General features: G+C 40.7%; 1 pseudogene; it reads right to left on the bottom strand.

Moving 5' to 3' along the window:
• Positions 1–415: 415 nt before the first annotated feature.
• On the bottom strand, positions 416–651 carry LOC122793735 (annotated as a pseudogene).
• Positions 652–20,780: the final 20,129 nt, after the last annotated feature.

Below are 20,780 nucleotides of genomic sequence, written 5' to 3' on the forward strand. Positions count from 1 at the left end.
CCATATGCTGAAGCAGATCAACAAACCATTGTAATCTGGAAGTAGCCATGTGAATAGCAGTTCAAACCAAATCTAATATCAGTTATATGCATCCTGTTGATGAAACAACAAGAAAATCTAGTTATACAGTGTTATCCAAATTAATAGAGTCTAAGGTTACAAGACCATGACAGAAATGAGGAAAAAGAAAAACAGTGCTATCTCTATTGGCATAAAGAGGTAAAGTCCTCTAATCCAGGCAGCCTAAGTTTAATCAGAGGCTTTAGTCATCTACAGAAGCAAACTTGGGAATGATAGGATGACAAGGCTTAAGTTAAGCTTGCTCATCTCTTTTCAGGGTGACAGGTAGGGAACATGTCACAGCAGACTGCGGTACAGAAACAGAATTTCAATTTTCAGTAATACATTTCATGCTGTTTTTCTCTGTGAATATTTTTCTTCAAGGCTTCTTTAACTCTGTTGTTTTTGTGGACCACAGGCTTCTCAACCCCAAAGAAGACTTAAAATTGTAGGTTCTAGCATTCCGGGTTCTCCACCTCTCCTGAATCCCAAATAAAGAATAGTAGGAACGAAGCCCCATCAGATAACGAACTGACAACATCTGAAAACCTGTTGCAGGAGCTGTTTGGTCTCTTTACTTAATTTAGCCATTGTTACAAAAAATAAAAAAAATTGTCCAAACTGTTAAATGAAATAGTACCATCTACCTTAAAACAGACGCCTCTGGTAGGGAACATGTGTCTGGCCACATTGTCTATGGTAGAATCCTCAATGAAGACCAAGGATCACAGGGAGGTGCTATCTACCAGGGGTGGGTGGGGGACAAGTCCACTGTTACATCACATGAGGAAATGTGGCTGTACATTAAAATGTGCAACTCCTTGGATGCTGTGGGTATGCACTGAGGAAAATTGAGCTTGGAACCCATCCAAGCCATCTTCTATGGGCAGCAGTGGTGGCACCCTGTTTCACTCCCATACTGCAGCACCCTTCATCATCAGGAAGAGGGAGGCAGATGACCCTGACCTTGAGAAGTTAATGTCAGGTAGTGCTGCATAAATCTGTGGAATTAAGGAAGAGTATGAGCTTATGGGATTCAAGTTGCAGCTAAAGTCTATTTCAACCTGAATAATCCAAAGCAAAAAAAAAATGAAGAAGCAGGTATCACAGCATATATCCAGTTATGCTGTTCCCTAAAGCCTTAGCTCTCAGCAGATTGTAGTTTGACTGTAAGCTATGGCAGTCCAAAGATACGAGTTGAATATTTTTTTCTGGGTCTTAGCATTAACTAGTCCCTCTAAATAAGTTAGCTGTCAAAACAAACACTGGAGTTCATTCACTGCAAACAGGGTATCCAGATTGTGTACCACCACAGATCATAGGGGAAAAACCCAGGACTCAGAAGACACATAGATACTCGTATCAAAATGACTTGCTGAAGATGGATTAGCAGATTAAAAAAAAAACACCTGTATTAAATTATCACTTAAGACATAGGCAAACATACATTAACAGAAAACAAAACAAACCGTACTAACTTTTTTCCCATTTACATACATTGTACACCACATAGCTTTTCTTGTAACTATCATCAATCCAACATTAAATCATCTGCTGAATTATTATCTTCCCTTAAACTTCAACTCTCCTTCTCCTGAACATTATTCTGTATGTGTTCCCACAATTCCATTTAGTTCTATATAATTTACTCCTTCTCTTTCCTAAAAATCTCTATTCAAGTCCTTTTATCTCTTTTATAATATTTAATACTTTAAATGCAGTTGGTTTAGACTTTGATTTCCATTTTCAGTTAATTGTTTTTTGGCAGCCAACAGAACTGAACTTAATTAGGTCTTACTGTGTCTAAGCAATTCATATCCTGTGTCCCAGCTCAAAAGAATCATTTCCTTATTTACAGTCATTTGCTCACCCACTATTTCTGGCAGAGTACTCTGCAGAGAATTTTTAAAATCTGCCAAAGTTACCTCTTTCTTCCCCATTACGCATCTAACATTTGCTGTCTACCTGAGGAAAAATATTTTGAAGTCTGCTTGGGGTATAAAAATATTTCCAAGCAAAGATCTTAAACCTTCTTGATTTTGTTACATACTTTGGAGCCATATATATGTCATCCAATTGCTCCCTTGTAAATTACTTTTTTAGTCTGTCTTCACAATTTATTCTAACCTCCTCTCATTAATTCTTATACTTATCATGCAGTATTTTATATGCCCTAGTAATCATTCTTTTTTAACATCAGCTTCTGTTCTAGATCCAGCTAAAAACTTTACTATAGCTGGTCTTTCATTTAAGTTTCCCTATCCGTTTCTCTTTGCCTATACTCTGATTTCAGTCCCTGATATAGAAGACAGTCTATTCTGCAGTCCAAAAATCTTCTTGACCTCATCCCACTGTATTACATTTCCCTGTCTAAATATTCCATTCCTCTCTTGATTATTTCCTGTACCCTATATGCAGTCATTCCTATTGGCAAAAATCTCCTTTCTCCATTCTCGTTTTGGCTTAGTTCTTTGAATATTTCCTTGTACTTTATGAATATAATATTCTGTATAGTTATTATTCTCCTTAAGGATCTGCATCCAAACTCCCACTCTTTCTTTATTTCTTGAACTTCCCCTCACTTAATTATCATCACTTTCCAATTTGAATTATAACCTTCTGCTTGTGTTATGTATATGAACCTTAACTGCGTAGCTCTAAAATATCCCCTCAAATCGGGTAATTCTAAATTGCCTTCTTCTATTGCAAGGATCAACTTATCCCACTTTACTTGTGCCCTTTTCCAGTTCCTTTATCTCTTTTATAATATTCAGTACTTCAAATACAGTTGGTTTAGACTGATCTCCATTTTTAAGTAATTGATTTTTTGGCAGCCAACAGAATTGAACTTAGTAAGGCTTTACTATACCTAAGTAATTTATATCCTGTGTCCCAGCTCAGAAAATTATTTCCTTACTTACAGCCATTTACTCAACTGATTTTTTCAATTCTTTATTAATTACTGTCAACAACTTCTTCTCTGATTGATAAAAATATGCCTGACCTGTATATAAAAGTAAAGGGACCAAAAGCATTTTCACTGCTTATATCTGACTATCTATATCCATAAACAAGAGGTTCCAGTTTATCAGTTTTTGTATTATCTTTTGTTTGGTCTCTTCCCACATATCCTTAGCCGGCACAACGGAAGCCTTTTTAATCCAGACTGTCTATTTTATCATGTCCCCAAAAATATGGTAATTGCTGAGCCAATGTGTGAGTATATAATTTATGGCTGTAGCCTTAGTTTCATCTTCATTAATGTTATATCCTGAAAAGACACGAGACTGTCTCAAAATGTTCCACAACCCAGATATGTCCTTTTCTGATTTAACAGGTGCAAAATAATATCATCTCCAAATAAAGCCAACCTTTCTTGATTACCATATCAGTTATATCCTTGCATTTCTGAGTCCCTTATTTTCTTTGCCAATGGCTCTAAATAGAAATCAAATAAAGGGGAAAGAGGACACCCTCCTTGATTCCTCTGTTCAAACACAACTTATCACAGAGGAACCCTCCCACTTTAATTCTTGCCTTCAATCCTTTATATATCCCCCTCATTAATTGTATTATTGTACTGAGGAATGCATATGCTTCCATTGCTCTATTCATAAAATCCTGCTTACTCTATCAAATTTTTTGGCCGCATCAAGACCCACCAACAGTTGTATTTTCTTTCATTCTGTTTTCCTCTGGATCATCATGGCTCTATTAATGTTATCAATGTTTGCCGCTCCTCCACAGAGCCACACTGATCAATATCTTTCAATTTTGGCAAAAGCTTTGTCATTCTTTTAGCTAATGCAGACACAAACACTTTATAATCATTGGTTTAAAATTGAAATGGGTCTGATGGGCCTTTACCAGTACTGACCGTAGCAAGGGTGAGATGAGAGAAGCACCTGCACTGGATGCAAAGTGTAGGGGGAGGGCATGATTAGCCAATCCCAATCACTTTTTCATCCATACTGGCTTTTAAAAGCTGGTATTGCAATTGCAGTCAGTCCTGACTGCTGTAGTGCTCTATGTGTGGTCTAAAGGATAGCAACTGCTTGTTACATTGTAGTAAGCAGCTTGCTAAAATTTAAAAGTAAAATGGTAAAAAAATATTTAACTAAAACCTGAGCGGTACAGCTCTCCATGCAGGGTTTAAACTGTAGCACCTTCTTGTTATGTTTTTAACAAGCAGTTCGCTAGTGTTCAAAAGAAGATTTTTTTTTAATTCATACAAATTCAAACAGCTCTCCATGCAGGGTTTAAACTGTAGCACCTTCTTGTTATGTTTTTAACAAGCAGTTCGCTAGTGTTCAAAAGAAGATTTTTTTTAATTCATACAAATTCAAACAGCTGTCCATGCAGGGTTTAAACTGTAGCACCTTCTTGTTATGTTTTTAACAAGCAGTTCGCTAGTGTTCAAAAGAAGATTTTGTTTTAATTCAAAAGGCTGGGTATAAACTTTAGCAACTGTTTGCTACATTTGTAGCAAGCAGTTTGCTACAGTTTAAAAGAAGAAATTATTTGTTTATTATTTTTACTCACTTAAATGTGAAGAAAGGCTGTCATGGGCAGGCCACATAAATGGAGCCTGAATGGCTGGGGAAGGGGGGGGGGGTATGCATCTGGGCACCTGGTTGGTGTACCAGTATAAGCAATGGGCATTTTCTCTTCACTTGATGAGGGAGAAGGATGGCCCAGATCATATACTGTCTGCAGGAAACATCCATCAAGTTTTGCAGATGTCCTTTTTTTATTTTTTTATTTGATCTGAGAGGGTGGGGCACTAGTTCATGGGACCTGCACACAGCACTGGTTGAGCCAGCTATGCTTCTGCTCTTTATCATCTTTAGGTAACACAACCACCACAGCTTTCTTCCAAGATGTTGGCTCTACCCTCCTTTTAAAATACTGTTAAATTGAATCTTCCAGATCTTTATCACTTTCTTCCCTCCTAACCTCCAGACTTCCACAGGAATGCTATCTTTTCCTAGGGACTTTTATAAAGATTTATTATTAATCACCATTTTTATATCATCTCCTCCTATCTTAACTGTTAGTTGTTGAGCTTCATCTATTTCCAACCTTGGCATAATTAAGTCTTCCATAAATATTTCCATTTGTGCACTTTCTTTATTTCCTAATTTCTCTGCTTTGTACAATAGCTGTAGCCTCCTTAAGGTTGGTAACAATTCTTTCTACTTTCTTTTGTCTAAATCATTGTGCTAAAGTTTTTGTGCTCTGGAGTTATTGTCAAAAATAGTTACTAAATAGCAATCTTTCTAAACTCATACATATTATCCAAATGCTCCCTTATTTTCTCTTTATCACTTTGCATTTGTGCCTCTTCTTGTTCTGTGAAATTCCCCTTATCCTGCAATACTTTAACCTTTGTCAGTCCCTCTAACTAATTCATATTACATTTTAACCACATCTTTCTCTTTTATTTCTATCCTATTTTTAAACACCATTTTTATTTTATCCAACTCAGTAGCTATTTGTTCTGAAGAAATTTCTACCTTCCTTAATAACTGTCGAACAATTGCCACTACCTATTCCTTAAATTCCTCTCTTTTAAATGGGTAGGTGAGAAAGCACTAGTGTCTCATTCGTGTACTTTATTATCCTGCATATTTATCTTGGTTTTTATTGGGGGTGATTTTAAATAGTTACTGGATGTGCATTGAAGCTTTCAATTAAATGCACATGTTCCTGTGAAATATAATTTCTAGCTAGTCTAACCAAGTTATTGTAACTTGTGGAATAATATGTAAGGTCATGCTACTGAATTCATGTGGGCCGCCACGGTGGTGCAGCGGTTAGTGTTGCCGCCTCACAGCAAGATGTTCTCTGGTTCGATCCTTGGCTGGAGTGCCTTCTGTGCAGAGTCTGCATGTCCTCTCTGTGGTCACGTGGGTTTCCTCCATGTGCTTCGATTTCCTCCCACATTCCAAAGACATGCTGTAGGTGGACTGGACACTCTAAATTGACCCTAGGTGTGAGTGCATGCATGTGTGTACTTTCTGTGGAAGGTTGGACACTGGGCTGGCAACTCAACACCATAAAACTCCAATGCCAGTCATGAGCGGATAGGTGATCTGCTGTGGCATCCCCTAACCTGCAAAAGCCGAAAGAAGAATACTGAATTCATGTCTTCCATACCAGATATTTTCATAAATCAGAAATCTACCCTCTTTTGTTATAGTTTCCCTTCTAGGCACCCGATACATCCTCACTATTGTAAATCAAGTTCCAGTCCCCACCTATTAGTAATAATCCCTGCTGAAAGCAGATTATTTTCCCAAAATATTCTTAAACTCCATAATAGCAGATTTTGGTGGAGTATAAATTCTTGCCAGCATAATTCTCCTCCCTTGCTAGTAGCCACTTACTACCACGATTCTACCATTATTGTGTTTTCCCTCTTCTGTCACTATTGGAGTCTCTCTAGCAATTAATATAAATACTCCCCTATTTCTTTGTCTCTGATATTGTACTGAATATCCATTCTGAAATCAGAGCAAGAGCTCTGAACTTACAATTATGTGCATACATATTGCTATATCTTTAATTTATACAGGGATAGGTAGCTTAACTTCATATATATAGAAAAATACATTCAAGCAGTTTAACTTCATATACAGTGTAATACATTCAAGCATCCATGTACATACATATAATAAATTATTTTCTTCATTAAAACAGAGGATATGTATTTTACATTCTTTCACAGGATAATACATATTAGTTTCAGTTTTTCTTGTAATTTGACACAGGGCATATGTTGTTGAGTAGCCATTACATTATAATAGATGAGACCAGGCATTGTGGAAAGATGAGGGAATAGTGTAAGGAGGAGATTAGCTGCATGGTCAGCTGTAAGGATATAGGTTTTTGGTAGTTTTGTCAGTCAGGGGTAGAAATGTCAAGGTTAAGTTAGCCAATAATAGATCAGCCAGGAGTAAAAAAGTCAAGGTTAAGTTAGCCAGGAATAGAGCAGGAGCATAGCTAGTTATTATTTAGATGATGTTTTAAGGAGGATTTGAAGGCAGACAGATTAGTATTTAATCTTGTAGTTAGGTGGAGAGAGTTCCAGACTTTAGCTACAGATTAAGTATATAAGCTTTGTCCTGGTACTTTTGAGGGATTTAAAACAGCTAGCAGTTTTTTGTCTTCAGACCTCAGGGTTCTGTTGGGGTTGTAAGGATTCACTAAACAACTCTGGGCTGGGCATGCTAAAGGTTTATAAATGATGTTGTGTAAGGATAAGAGCTGGATATAATGGAGGTGGTTAGTGCATTCAGGCCATTGTAGCATATGTAATGCTCTACAATAATGTGTGTTGGTCTTTGAGTTAGTGGCAAACTTGGCCACTTTGTTGTAGCAACATTCTATTTTAGATCTGATAGTAGACTAGGTTAGTAAGAATTGTGGCACCATATAGTAGGGAGGGGAAGTGGAAGGCTTTGGTGAGAGTGACTCTGGTTGATGTATTCAGGAAGTGTTTGTTCCTATAAAGGATACCTAGTTTCTGGTGGGTTTTCTTAATGTTTTGCTGGATGTGGAGCTCAAACTTAAGTTGATTGTCTATAATGACTCCTGCTAGTTTAGTGTGGAGGATTATTTCAATAACATTGTTGTCTGCAGAAAGGATTTTTAACTGGTTTATGTCGAGATGGTGATTTTTTTGGCATAAGAGAATGAGTTTGTTTTTTTACAGTTAAGAAAGAATTGCAAGTTGGTCAGCCAGGTTTCAATGGAAGTAAAAGTTTGTTGTGTGGTGGAATGCAGTTGGGGAAGTGTGGGAGAGGAACATATGATAATAGAGTCATCTGCATATTGTACGAGTGCTCCTAGGGATGAGGAAGTATACATGTTTTTTTAAAAATATGAAAGAGTATGGGGCCAAGGAAGGAACCCTGTGGGACTTATGTGGGGGCGTGAAGAAAGAGAGAGATGGTGTTTAACCATTTTACAGTTTGATGTTATGTAGTCCTATCTCACCATAATTCTTGCTGGATGGGTGCAGAACCGATCCTCAGCTCCAACTCAGCCGATACTAAAGCCCAAGAGCTTTTACTGGCTCGAGGCTATCCCCTATCCCATAGGTCACCACGGCAATTCCCCAAATCTCATTTGTAACGAAAGCTTCGAGGTTGTCTTCTTACTGGCTCATTGGCTAAGTGAAATTTTTCGATATTTTTGACTATATTTCTTCATTTTTTTCTATTTAACAATTTTTTTCCTTATTATCTGAGTGATTGTCATGAGTGTTTGCTTCCTCTGTCCCCATTTCTTAAGCATTGTATGGCCTGTTTTAGTTAGAGTTGTTCTATTGTTTTTTGTTGTTGTATTGTTATTTCTTCTCAATAGAAATATGTCTAAGGATAAAGACAGAGAACACCGCCCTTCTGGCTTTAAAAAATGTGACAAATGTTCTCAAAAAATGTCATTGACTTGACAGTCACACCAGTTGTGTGTACTACCTTGGAGAGGTTCATTTACAAGAACCCTGTACTTTCTGTCATGCTTTGAGCACTAGGGTTCTTAATGAAAGAAAAAGGAAACTTTTATAGATAGGGGCCTTATGACTAGTTCCTTCCAAGAACAGCTGGAACAAGGTCAGACAGTTCCTAAAAGTCATAAAAGGAAATCTGCATTGGTTCCAGCTTCGGAAATATCAAAGAAATCAAAAGGGACAGAGCCGAAGAGTTCTAGCATCGATTCTTCTTCTTCTTCAGTATCGGTGCCGTCTGTTTCATCGGTGCCAAGACAATCTTCTCTGTTGAGACACTCATCAAGTTTGGAATCGGTTTCACCAACCTTAGGATCTCTGATTTTGGAAAGGAGGAGATCTCCATCTATCTCCACCCATTCCTCCAGGACACTTTCTGATGAGGATGTCGAGCAGGTGGGGAAGAGGCTGCTCTGTGACCTGGCACTGGCAAATATTTTAGCACCTCTGGAGCCAAAGGCTTCAGAGCCGTCCCATCTTCAGTCTAATGCTCCTCCTTCAACTGCTTCACTCTTGGAGTCTAATGCTTCGGATCCTTTAGTGCTTGAACCTTCAGTTCCAAGAATTCTTCCTGCTTCCTCGGAACTGATAACTCTATCTTCATCAGCTCAGTCTGGAGCCAAGGAGTCTGGGAGCCAACGCTGTTGGGTTGACTCCGAGAGGGATAGTTACCCTGTTTTTTCTTCAGAACTGACCCTCCCTCTTGGTGCTTCGGCTTATGTAAGCTCGACTCCCACGTCTGCTTCAGAACCTGGCCTCCTACTTGGAGTTGAACTTCCACTTCCTCAGAGTGGAGGTCTTCTTTAGAGTGGGGTGGTAAGGCTTTTGAGGCGATAGAGAAACCTTTGTCTAGTGCTAAAGCCCTGCCATTGGACCCAGTATCCCTCCAGCAGCCATCAGCAACCTCTTCTTCCCTGTCTGCCCCTAAGTGTAGGGAACCAGAGCCCCAAGGAGCCCCTATTGGAGGTGTCCCCTCTTCCGAAACCTCCCAAGATTATCCTACTGGAGAGGTCTCTCGGAAGAGACTTTATAAGAGGAAGCACATTGACTCACCTGAGTCTATTACTTCGGACACTGATTTGGATGAGTCAAAAGGGTCCCCAAGATCCCCCTCTGAGGATGTCTCCTTTGCAGACATCCTTGAAATCCTTAGACAGAGGGGTGATTGGAAGACCTCTAACCATACTGAGGATGAATCAGTGTACCTTGAGGCTTTTGGTTCCTGACCTTCCATTTCCTGGGTGATACTGCCATATGATATCTCGGAAAGCTTGGACCGCTCCGGACACAGTGGAGCCTGTCCCAAGGAGGTCAAACAAATTTATGACCGCTCCAAAAGACAAATCTTTTCTAATTAAGGGAGTACCTGTCGATGTTATGGTGGTAGCAGCGGCCATGAAGAAGGAGTTATCAGAGACATCCTCAAATATCCATCCTTCTAATAAAGAGTCTAGGACAATGGATAGGTATGGAAAGCGTACCTTTTCTTCAGCAGCATTTACCTTATGATCATTAAATTACCTGTCCCATTTTACTAGGCTTCAAAGGGATCTCCTAAAGGAGTTGGGAGATACCCTTCAAGGTTCAGTAGCTTCGGGATCTGCTGACAAGGTACCTGTGCAGCTCTCCACCTTTACTTCTATTGCGAACTCCTGCATGAGGATGATTTCCTATGGAACTGACAGAGGTAGCAGGGTGGCCACAGCAGGGATCTCTCTTAGGAGACATTCCTGGATGCATCTATGCAATTTTATGGAATCCTTCAAGTCTTCCTTTATCAACACCCCCTTTGATGATTCAACTCTTTTTGGACGTCAGGTAAAAAATACTTTGACCAGGTGAGAGCAGAAGGGAAAACCTTATTTGCTGTCGGAGTCCGTTTCTCCTTTCCTTCTAGACCCTATCCCAAGGGTCAAACAGGAGGGAAAATGTGGCTCCATAAATCCCAAAAAGGTTTCCATTAAGCACAAGGTCAGCCCTCCCCTAGAGGCAGAGGGGGAGGTTATAATGGAAGATGCTGCGCTCACAACAGTGGGAGTCCACAACACCAGGGTGATAAAGATGCTTTCCCTGATCATCCCTTTCATCTCCCCTGAGGGGTTGCCCAACTAACCATCTCTGGAGGCAGTCAGGGGTCGTCTCTCATTGTACCAAAGTGCCTGGCTACAAATTTCCCAAGATCGATGGGTACAAAATATAATTTCCAGACATTATCTGGTTCCTTTTATTTCTGATCCCCCTACAAATTGGTTTTTAGCAGATGTATCACCCAATCATATAGACCGTGCAACATCAGAGGTCATCTTGTTTCCTCAAAAAGAGTCATCCAAGAATTCCCCACAGACCAAATAGGATCCGGAACTTACTCACGATTCTTTTTAGTTCCAAAAAAGACCAGGGACTGGAGATCAATTCTAGATCTCAGCAAGCTAAACAAGTCTGTAAAAAGATCGAAGTTCCATATGATCACTCTGCAGTCAATTTTTCCATTTATTGGAAAAGACAATTGGATGTGCTCCATAGATCTTCAGGACGCATACTACCATATCAAAATGGACACGTGCTCCGGAAGGCACCTACGCTTTCAGCTGGGAGAAAGTCATTTTCAATTTCTAGCTCTGCCCTTTGGCCACACTACAGCCCCCAGAGTGTTCACCAAATGTATGGCAGTGGTCATGGCTCACCTGAGATGTCAAGGATTCCAGGTGTTTCTGTACTTAGACGACTGGTTCCTCACTTCTACCACCAAGCACCAACTAATTCAAGCCAGGGACGAGACTCTATCCTTGTGCTCCAGATCAGGAATTACAGTAACTCTAAAAAAATCTGACATCTCCATTGCAGTGCATTGTCTTCTTAGTCTCAAACATAGACTCATCCAGCATGACAGCAAAACTGACACTAGAAAGGACAGTACCATTGCACAACCAAGTCAGACTCTTGCTGACCAAAGACAAAGTATAGGCCAGGATAGTTCTTCAAGTCCTGGGGACTATGGCATCCACCATTTTCTTAGTTCCCTTAGCCCATCTACATATGAGAGTACTTCAGTGGCTATTTGCCCAGTGGTCAATGCAGGATCTACCCTTGTCCCACCAAATACTCACTGTGTACTCTTGCAAAAAGGATCTAACATGGTGGTTACTGACAGATCAGCTTTATCTAGGTTGTCCCCTTCTTCTCCCTCAACAATATGCAGTCATGACCACGGACACTTCCCAGATAGGGTGGGAGGGCATTATCTGGGAATGACGGTCCAAGGTATCTGGCATGATCACAAGAACCACTTGCACATAAATGTTCTGGAGATGAAAGCAGTGCTATACACGTTGCAAGCACTTCACAGTTTTCTTCCCACTGGGACAATTGCGATTCAATGATTCAATCAGACAACATGTCTGTAGTGTGGTACATAAACAAACAAGGGGGAACCTAGCCTTACCCACTTTGTCGAGAGGCACAAAGAATATGGAAATGGGTGATGGACACTCAATGCTTTCTGGTAGCAATGCACATTCCCGGGAAGACCAATGTGATAGCAGACAAACTGAGTGTAGCAATTCTGATGGCTCACGAGTGGTCCCTGAAAACAGAAGTTGCAGAAGAGATTTTCCGCAAATGGGGCCACCCTTGCTGCGACCTATTCTCCACATACATGAATGCTAAATGCAGCAACTACTTTGCCCTCATTCCCCATCCGCAGTTGTCACCCAGGGACAGTCTGGTCCACAGTTGGCCTCCAGGACTTCTTTATGCTTTTCCACCCTTTCTTCTCATACCAAAATTGATTCAGAAAGCAAAACTGTTGAAGAGTACCCTGATCCTCATTGCTCCTTACTGGCCTCGCCAAGTCTGATTCCCCTTCCTGTGGCTCTATCTCTTGGAGGAACCATGAATTCTGGAACCATCTCCAGATCTTCTGATTCACCAATCAGGACAGTTCCATCCTACCATCCAAACCCTGAAATTGACAGCATGGCTGCTGCAGTTCCAAGAATAGCCAGGTGTATATCCCTTTCTCCTACTGTTAAACACAGTCTAATTTCTTCCCACAAACCTTCCACCAGGAAATAATATTCCAGCAAATGGAAAAGGTGGGTTTCCATTTGGGCAGCTAAACAAGACATAGTTCTCTACTCTACTACCCTTAGAGTCTATCCTGTCCTTCCTTGCATCTATTTTTCAAGAAGGAGCTGCAGCTGCTACCATTAGAGTTCAGTTGGCTGCCATCTCAAATTATTATTTTGGGAACATGGGAAATCCTTATATCCCACTCTTTATGTAAAACCTTTTTGAAAGGAGTACTCCTTCTCAGACCTCCAATCAGGCAACCCCCGGAGACCTGGGACTTAAACTTAGTTATGACCTCATTGATTTCTCTACCATTTGAACTGTCTTCTTCATCCGACTTGAAATTGTTGAGTTGGAAGTCATTGTTCTTAGTAACTATAACATCTGCTAGGAGGATTTCAGAATTGCAAGCTCTGACCATTCAACCTCCTTACATTATATTCCATAAGGATAGAGTCTTCCTAAGAACTAATCCTTCTTTCCTCCCTAAGGTATGCTCAGAACATAATCTAAACACAACTATTGAATTACCAGTATTCTTCCCCAATTACAGTAGTAAATCAGAATACAGACTGCATCAAATAGATGCCCATAGAATTCTCCGATTTTACCTGCACAGGACTAAAGATTTCAGGAAATCGGATCAATTGTTTGTTTCCTTCTCAGACAAAAACAAAGGCTTGCCCATCTCCAAGGTAACTGTCGAAATGGCTTTCAGACTGCATCTCATTTGCTTACAAAAATGCTGGGAAACAACTACCTGCTAAAGTAAAAGGCCATTCAGCTAGAGCAGTATCAGCTTCATATGCCTTCATATCAAAACTCCCAACTGATACCATTTGTACAGCAGCTACTTGGACAAGACCTCATACTTAAGTCACTCATTACAAATTGGATTTGGCCTCTAGGGACAGGTCATCCTTTGGGTTCACTGTGCTGAAGATTCGCTTTGCTTAAGCCACCCAGGATAATGGTGCTGGGGACGCTGTCCCATCCAGCAAGAATTATGGCGAGATAGGACTACATAACATTAAGAAGTTATAGACTTACCATAACATTCCATGTTTGTAGTCCATCTCAACTACATTCTTGCTTCCCACACTCCTTCCCCCTTCCTGTATCCTGGAGGAACTGGTGGACTAACAATTTTGTTGTCTGACCTTGTTATAGTTGTCTGTACACATGGCATGGACAGTAAATCAAAGGCCTTTGGTTTGTATGTACATAGTTATTGATAGTATAATTACTATTATGTATTTAGTTACTTTCTTGCAAACAAGATCTGGGGAATTGCCGTGGTGCACCATGGGATAGGGGATAGCCTCAAGCCAGTAAAAGCTCTCAAGCTTTAGTATCGGCGGGTCCGAGCCGAGGATCGGTTCCAAACCCATCCAGCAGGAATGTAGGCGAGATGGACTACAAACATGGAACGTTATGGTAAGTACATAACTTCTTATCTTTGATTGTTTAGGTAGCTATGAAACCACTGTATAGAAGGATGTGTAAGTCCTGAGTTGTAGAACCTAGCCAGGAGTATGGTGTGTGAGACTGTGTCAAAAGCTTTTGATAGGCCAAGAAATAATGCTGATACAAAGTTACCTGCATTTCTAGCCATATTTTATTTATTATTTATTTATTTATTTATTTATTTATTTATTTATTTCAGTTTGATGACTGGGGAAGTCCCAAGAAGAGCCCGTTTTCAGTGGAGGCCCGGGGAGAAAAGCTCCAAAAACATAATACCGACATACATGATGTAGTATAAGCATTATTATCAGGGAACAAGAATACAGCCTGATACATATAGACAAAGAACATTGTAATTAAGCATACAAGTACACAAAGCAGTAGTATATTCAACAGTGTGAATAAAATATAGATATGAGAATAGATGAATGTTTTGTTTTTTTTTTACATAGAAATTAGTTTCATATTATAGAATAGGTCGTCCCAGGTGCATTAGGAGAATTGTCCAAGGGTGTCTTAGTGGAAATATTAAGAATGGTATCTAAGTGTTGTATAGGATGGAATAAGAGAATGAGATTGAGGTTTTAGAGGGGAGAGGTTAAGTTGGAGTGTAACATGGGCATTCCCACTTAGAAAACAAATGGGAGAATAATTGAGATTTGAAATTGTTATGGTTAGATATATTGCGAAGGGTGGAAGTTTCACTGTTTAGCTATAGAGCAGGATGGGAGCAGCGGGCCAGAAGGGCATGAGGGTTTGTAGATTTGTAGGAGATTTTGGTTTTCAGATCTGAGTGAGCAGTTAGGTATGTAGGGGGTTAAGGCTGTAGTGAGAGAAGAACAGTTTGAAGGTTTGAAGATGAGCTTGTAGGCAGTGGTGAGCTGGAGGAATTTCAGGCAGTTGGGAAGTTCGAGCCATTGCAGGGTATGAAAGGAGTGGCAATGGTGGGATGAGTTTTTTTAATTGGTTGCGAATTTGCAAATTTTGTGGTAACAGGACTTTAGTTTGGATTGTAGGTCATGCTGGAGATTGGTAAACAAAGGAGTGCCATGCATAAGAGAGGGAGGAGGCTAGGATTTGTCTGGTGGAGGGGCTGAGGTAGCAGTTGTGTCTGTAAAGGAGACCTAGTTTTCGATGGGACCTAGAACAGAACCTTGGGCCATGCCAGTGGGTGTATGTAGGAAGGGAGAGGTTGATGATTTTCATTGGACAGCTTGTTGGCGATCAGAGAGGTAGCTGGAGAACTAGGCTATGGTGGTAGGAGAGAGATAGAGGAAGGAGAGCTGAGATAGGAATAAGGGGTGGGAGATGGTGTCAAAAGCATTTGAAAGATCTAGAAACAGTATAGATATGAATTTACCAGAGTCGTGTGCTTGGTTAATGGTTTCAAGAACGGAAAGGAGGGCAATCATGGCCCTGTGGTTGGGGCGGAAGCCGTGTTGAGTAGGGTGAGGAGATTGCCATGGGTTAGGTATGGCATCAGTTGTGAGTAGATAGCTTTTTCTAGTATTTTAGAAAGTGCAGAAAGGATGGCAATAGGTCAAAAATTGGTGGTTTCTGTGTTTTTGTCTCCTTTGTGGAGTGAGATGATGTAAGCATGGCACCAGATAGATGGGACATAGGATTCTTGAATGGCTCTATTTAAAATAATAGAAATGAGGCTATGCTGTCTGCAAATAGTTTGAGGAAGGTTGATGGTAGATTATCAGGTGCATTGCAACACAGTTTAATCTGGAGGAGAAGTCTTTTAATTGTGCTAATGGGGATGGGTTTTAGGCTGAATGGGGAGGAAGGAGGTAAGTGATCGGGGGGAATGGGGAGGCAGGTGGGGATGGGGTTGGAGGGGTGGTGTGGGAAAGAGGAGGATAGTTTTGCAATAGTCCACAAAAAATGAGTTGAAGTGGGTGGCTGTTACAAGGTCGGTGAGGTTTGGGTTTGTACAGGGGTTATCTTTGTTACCAGGGTGGAGGATGGAGGAGATTGAGTCCCAAAATTTTTTAGGATTACATGAGTGCAAGGGTTAATGTTTGGAGCAGTATGCTTTGCAGTCTTTTGTTATTAGCTTTTTTTACAGGATTTCAGAGTTGCTTAAATTCTAGAAGGGAGTTAGGTGTTTTGTTTTTCTCATATTGCTTTCATTTTTTTGTCTCTTTGTTGCATTGTTAGTTTTGTTTCTTTTGAGAGCCAGGAGCAGGGATTGGTTTTGATGAGTTTGGTCTTAAGTGGGGGCTTGCTGGTTTAGTAGCTTTAGGAGTGACTGGTTGAAATAAGATACAGCATTGTCGAGTAGGAGGTTTTTTAGAGGGGTCCAGTCAGTATGCTTCAGACATTCTGAGAAAGTTAGAGGGTTGAAGAAGGAGAGGTTGTGGGTTTGAATGTAGTGCTGTTGTTTTTGTAGAGGAGAGGGGAGACGGTTAGCAAAGGCTGGTATGTGGTCACTGAGAGCATCCGGAAGTATTCCAGCATTTGAGATAAGGTCGGGATGGGATGTTAGGATCCAATCAATGATGGTCCCGGAGGTACCATCTTTATTTGGCCTAGTTGGAGTGTTTATTAGTTGGGATAAACTGAACAGATTGATTAGGGGACTTGAGAGTTAATAGAGGCTCAGTTAATGTTCATATCACTAAGGATATAGGTCTCATTTTTGATGGTGAGGAAAACCAGAAGAGGATATATTTAAGTGTTTGGATGTTATTGCCTGGGGGAATATAGAGGGGGCCTATGCATATGGACTTCTGGTTGTTGATTTTTAGTAGCCCTATTGTAGTTTTACCACTGGCAAAGTTTGGGATATGACTGGTGTAAGGAGTAATGGTATGGGAGGAGGAGTAGATAATAGCTACACCCCCACCTTTTTATGTGGTCTGTCATTGCAAATAATTTGGTAACCTGGTGGAAGAATTTTATCTTTTATAAAAGGTTTGAGCCAGGTCCCAGAGATGGCAGTTATGTCAGGGTGGTTGTGCGAAAGCCAGGCATGGAGGTTAGGAAATTTATTTTGAAGCCTTTGGGCATTAAATGTTGTGAGGCAAATGGATTTGGGTGTTTGGGGTTGAGTGGGGGAGGTGATGGGTTGAGTCATGTTGATGGGTCCGGGGTTGGGGTGTATGTCACTGGAAAGTGAGATACAGGAGAGGATAAGTGTGAGGTAGCTTAGTGTGAACAGTGAATTTGGGTTATGAAAGAAGAAGGGTTTTTAGCTATGAAGTTTGAGGCATGAGCACTGAGAGGGTGGGGTAGGTATTAGTTTAGGTTTGAACAGTAGGGCTGTATTAGAAGAGAAGAGTTAATGAGAAATGGAAGTGAAAGCTGATGTGGAAGTGTGGTGGTATGTGACAGTGGAATATGAAAGTAAAATAAGGTAGGGGTTAAAGATTTGTGTAAGATAAGGAAGACAAGTGAGAGAGAATAGTAGGGCTGATATATCATATGCTATGATATATCATATCATATGATCTGTCATATGCTGCCAGATTGAAGAAACTCCAGCTCTATTCAGTCGCATACCATCTGCTCAGAGGTGACATGTGCCTGACATACAAGGCCATGTCCAACCCGGAATTAATGGACATGCTCCACCTCAAAAAATCCAAATCCACCAAAACCACTAGAGCAAGCGACTTAAACCTTAGCACGGATATAAATAGGATGTGCTGGAGGGATAGATTTATCACTCAGAGACTCCCTATGCTGTGGAATAAAATCCCGGTCCATGTGAGGCAGAGCACCTCGCTGGCTCTGTTCAAGAGAAATCTTGACCTGTGGATGGGAGATCGTAGGTTTACCCCGGGAATCATCTCTGTGTCACTGCTGGACAGAGGCACAACAAACTAATGGGCACAGTATTTTTTCATATACGGGGCGGCGTAAGCCACAAAAAATTGGGCTAGACTTATAAATGCCTTAGGGCAGATAGCCTAGTATAAACCTATGAACCTATGAACCTATGATGGGAATATAGGGAGTGATGAGATAGGGGGCATTGTTTTGGAGTGGGTGGGGTATATTTGAGGATGGAAGTGGGTGTTGAGAGATATACTTCCGAGTTGACTGGATGGGGGTAGAGGGTGGGAGGGGTTGGGGATGAATAAGTGTACAGATAGTGGGGGCGGTGGGAATTGGGGGCAGGGTAGGGGAGCGGAGTGAGCCTTTAGGACGAATGGAGCGGGTTGAGACCCCAGAGAGATGAGCGAGAAGCTATCAGTGATTATCTTGTAAAAACTAGGGTAACAGCCAAAATAGTTGCTTGACAGTGAATTACTGCAGGCAGGTATGTTACAGTCTGAAATCAGTTCAAGTCTGTGAGCAGCAGGTTAAAAGAAACTGGTCAATGGCTCTAACTACTGACAGTTAGTGTGGAAAGAGGGACAGTCTGAATCCTTTTTGGGTCAGACAGAGGTTGTGGAGAAGAACGGGTTGGTTGGATATTGGGAGAGGGAATTGTAGTATTTTGCTGCCACCTAGTGCTGGATAGCAGGTAGAACAGGCAGAATAGCAAAAGGGAAAGGGTGTTCCTGTGAGTGTGCACGCTGAACAGGAAGAGCTAGAGTAGAGGCGTTCTAAGCTGTAGGCTATAATAGTTATAAAACTACTGGAGCCTACATGCAGTAGTGCTGCGAGCTGTAAATGTAAATTCTCTTGTTTGTTATTCTTTTCTGGGACAAGTGAGTTGCCTCCTCAATCAGGGAGGCGGATGGTGGTACAGCTGATGAGTTTAGAAGACTTCCTGATGGAGAGGAGCTTGCAGAATGGGTCGTATGAGCTGGAATGGAAGCAAAAAAAAAAAAAAAAGGTCTGAGATTAACCAACTTTGGGGTAAGGTTCAGTGAAATTATGGGGTGAGAGCAGTAAGAGGTGAGCACAGGAGATGGATAGAGGTGCATTTGTGGGGAGAGTGAGGTGAGAGAGGCAGGTCGAGGTGTGGGGAAGAGAGATGGTGGAGGATGAGAGGGAGTGTGCGAGTGAGGAATGAAGGGCTATCTTTTAAGAATGTATTAGCAGCTGTGCAGGTATGTAGTAAGATGACAGTGGTGTAGGCTTGGACAATACACTCTGCACGAGGGAAACCTTTACAGAGCTATATATTTGGTAGCAGTAGTTGCACAGGTATCCACAGTTCAAAAAGTTGAGAAGCAACTGAAAAGTTAACACTCTTGTCACCCAATGCTATTGCAAAGGCACTGTTTAAAGTGTGGATGAAGGATAGGAGGGCTTTTGAAATGCTGAGGCTTGAATGGAAGCCATGCTGGGTATGGGTAAGTAGGTTGTTATTTAGAAAGTATTACATAAGCAGTTGGTGAATGCATTTTTACAATATTTTGGAAATGGGAGATAGAATGGCTATAGGATGGAAGTTAGCTCAGTAGAGCTTCCTCCTTTGCAGATTGGAATGATATATGATATTTTCAAGATGGTGGGAACTTTAGATTCAGAGATGGATCTTTTATGAATACTGATGGGGTATGCAATGGAATCAGCAGCTAATTTAAGGTACTCTGGTGGGAGGTTATCTGCTGAGGTAGAGCAAGGTTTAGGTTTTCCCAACATTGTTTTATGAGACTTGTAGGAATGGGTTGAAGAGAGAAATTGGCTGAGTTATTAGAATGAGAATTTGGGCGGTTATAGTGGTGACGGTCAGGGAGTGAAGCTGAGTCAGGTTTGACTGTTGTTGTGGAAGTAGAGGAATTAGAACTAAGGTTGAGGGGATTTGAGATCAAGGAAGCTATAGATTGTAGTAAAAGATGAAAAAATGCACAAACCACCAAGTAAATCGTTGCACAAGTAGTATGCAGACAATGAGAGCCAGTGAGCCCTGAAATATTCCAATGTGTGCTTTAAATCAAGGCAACACGTCCAGTTCAGTACAATTCAGTGCAAGCTATAGACTGTATAACGTGAGTGTTGAAGTCATTAGCTATTTGTAAAGGTGGGGCATTAGGGCAAGGGCAGTGTTCATTTTTGGTCCCAGGGTTAAGTAGAGATGAGATGGAAGACAAGAATCTTTGGGGGGGGGTTATATCTATGCTCATGTTGGATGTGGATGTAATATAATTGTTTCCTTATATTTACTTTCTTCTTTACTTGGTTACAGAATGTCTGAATACTTGTAGATTTTCTTTTTTATTTTGTTTCCAGTGACCCCAGGCTATGTCCCTTTACTTCATGAGATTTTTACATGCTTTGGTTAACCAAGGAGCAGGATTGTTTTTGATTCTTTTTGTGCGCATTGGAGGAAGGGCATTAAGTATACTTAGAAGAGTAGTGTTGAAATACTGTACTGCTACATCTAGAGGAAGATGTTTCAGAATTGACCGATTTATATTCTTCAATAGTCCATTGAAGTTATTTTGAGAAAGGTTAGGTTGCGGACACTTTTCAGAGTGTGTTTTTTAGGGGGTCTATATTACATCACCGAACTCTTAAAAAAGTGAACAGTGATTAATCGACCCTATGTAAGTGAAAGCTTACAGTCAAACTGTCAGAACAGTGATTTTTTTCCAAGGGAAAAAAAAATTGCTGTTCCAACAAAAAAAAAAAAAAAGAAAACACTTTAAAACATTACATTAAGTGGAGGGCTGCACCCCCCCCACCCCCCTACTAAAATATACCAACTCTGAGACTGCACTACAATGCCAAAAATGGCAAAGTAACAAAGCAGCCAAGCAAA

This window comes from Protopterus annectens, chromosome 2.part0 (genome assembly GCF_019279795.1).
Source record: "Protopterus annectens isolate FY-2018-M chromosome 2.part0, PAN1.0, whole genome shotgun sequence".
Classification (NCBI taxonomy): domain Eukaryota; kingdom Metazoa; phylum Chordata; order Ceratodontiformes; family Protopteridae; genus Protopterus; species Protopterus annectens.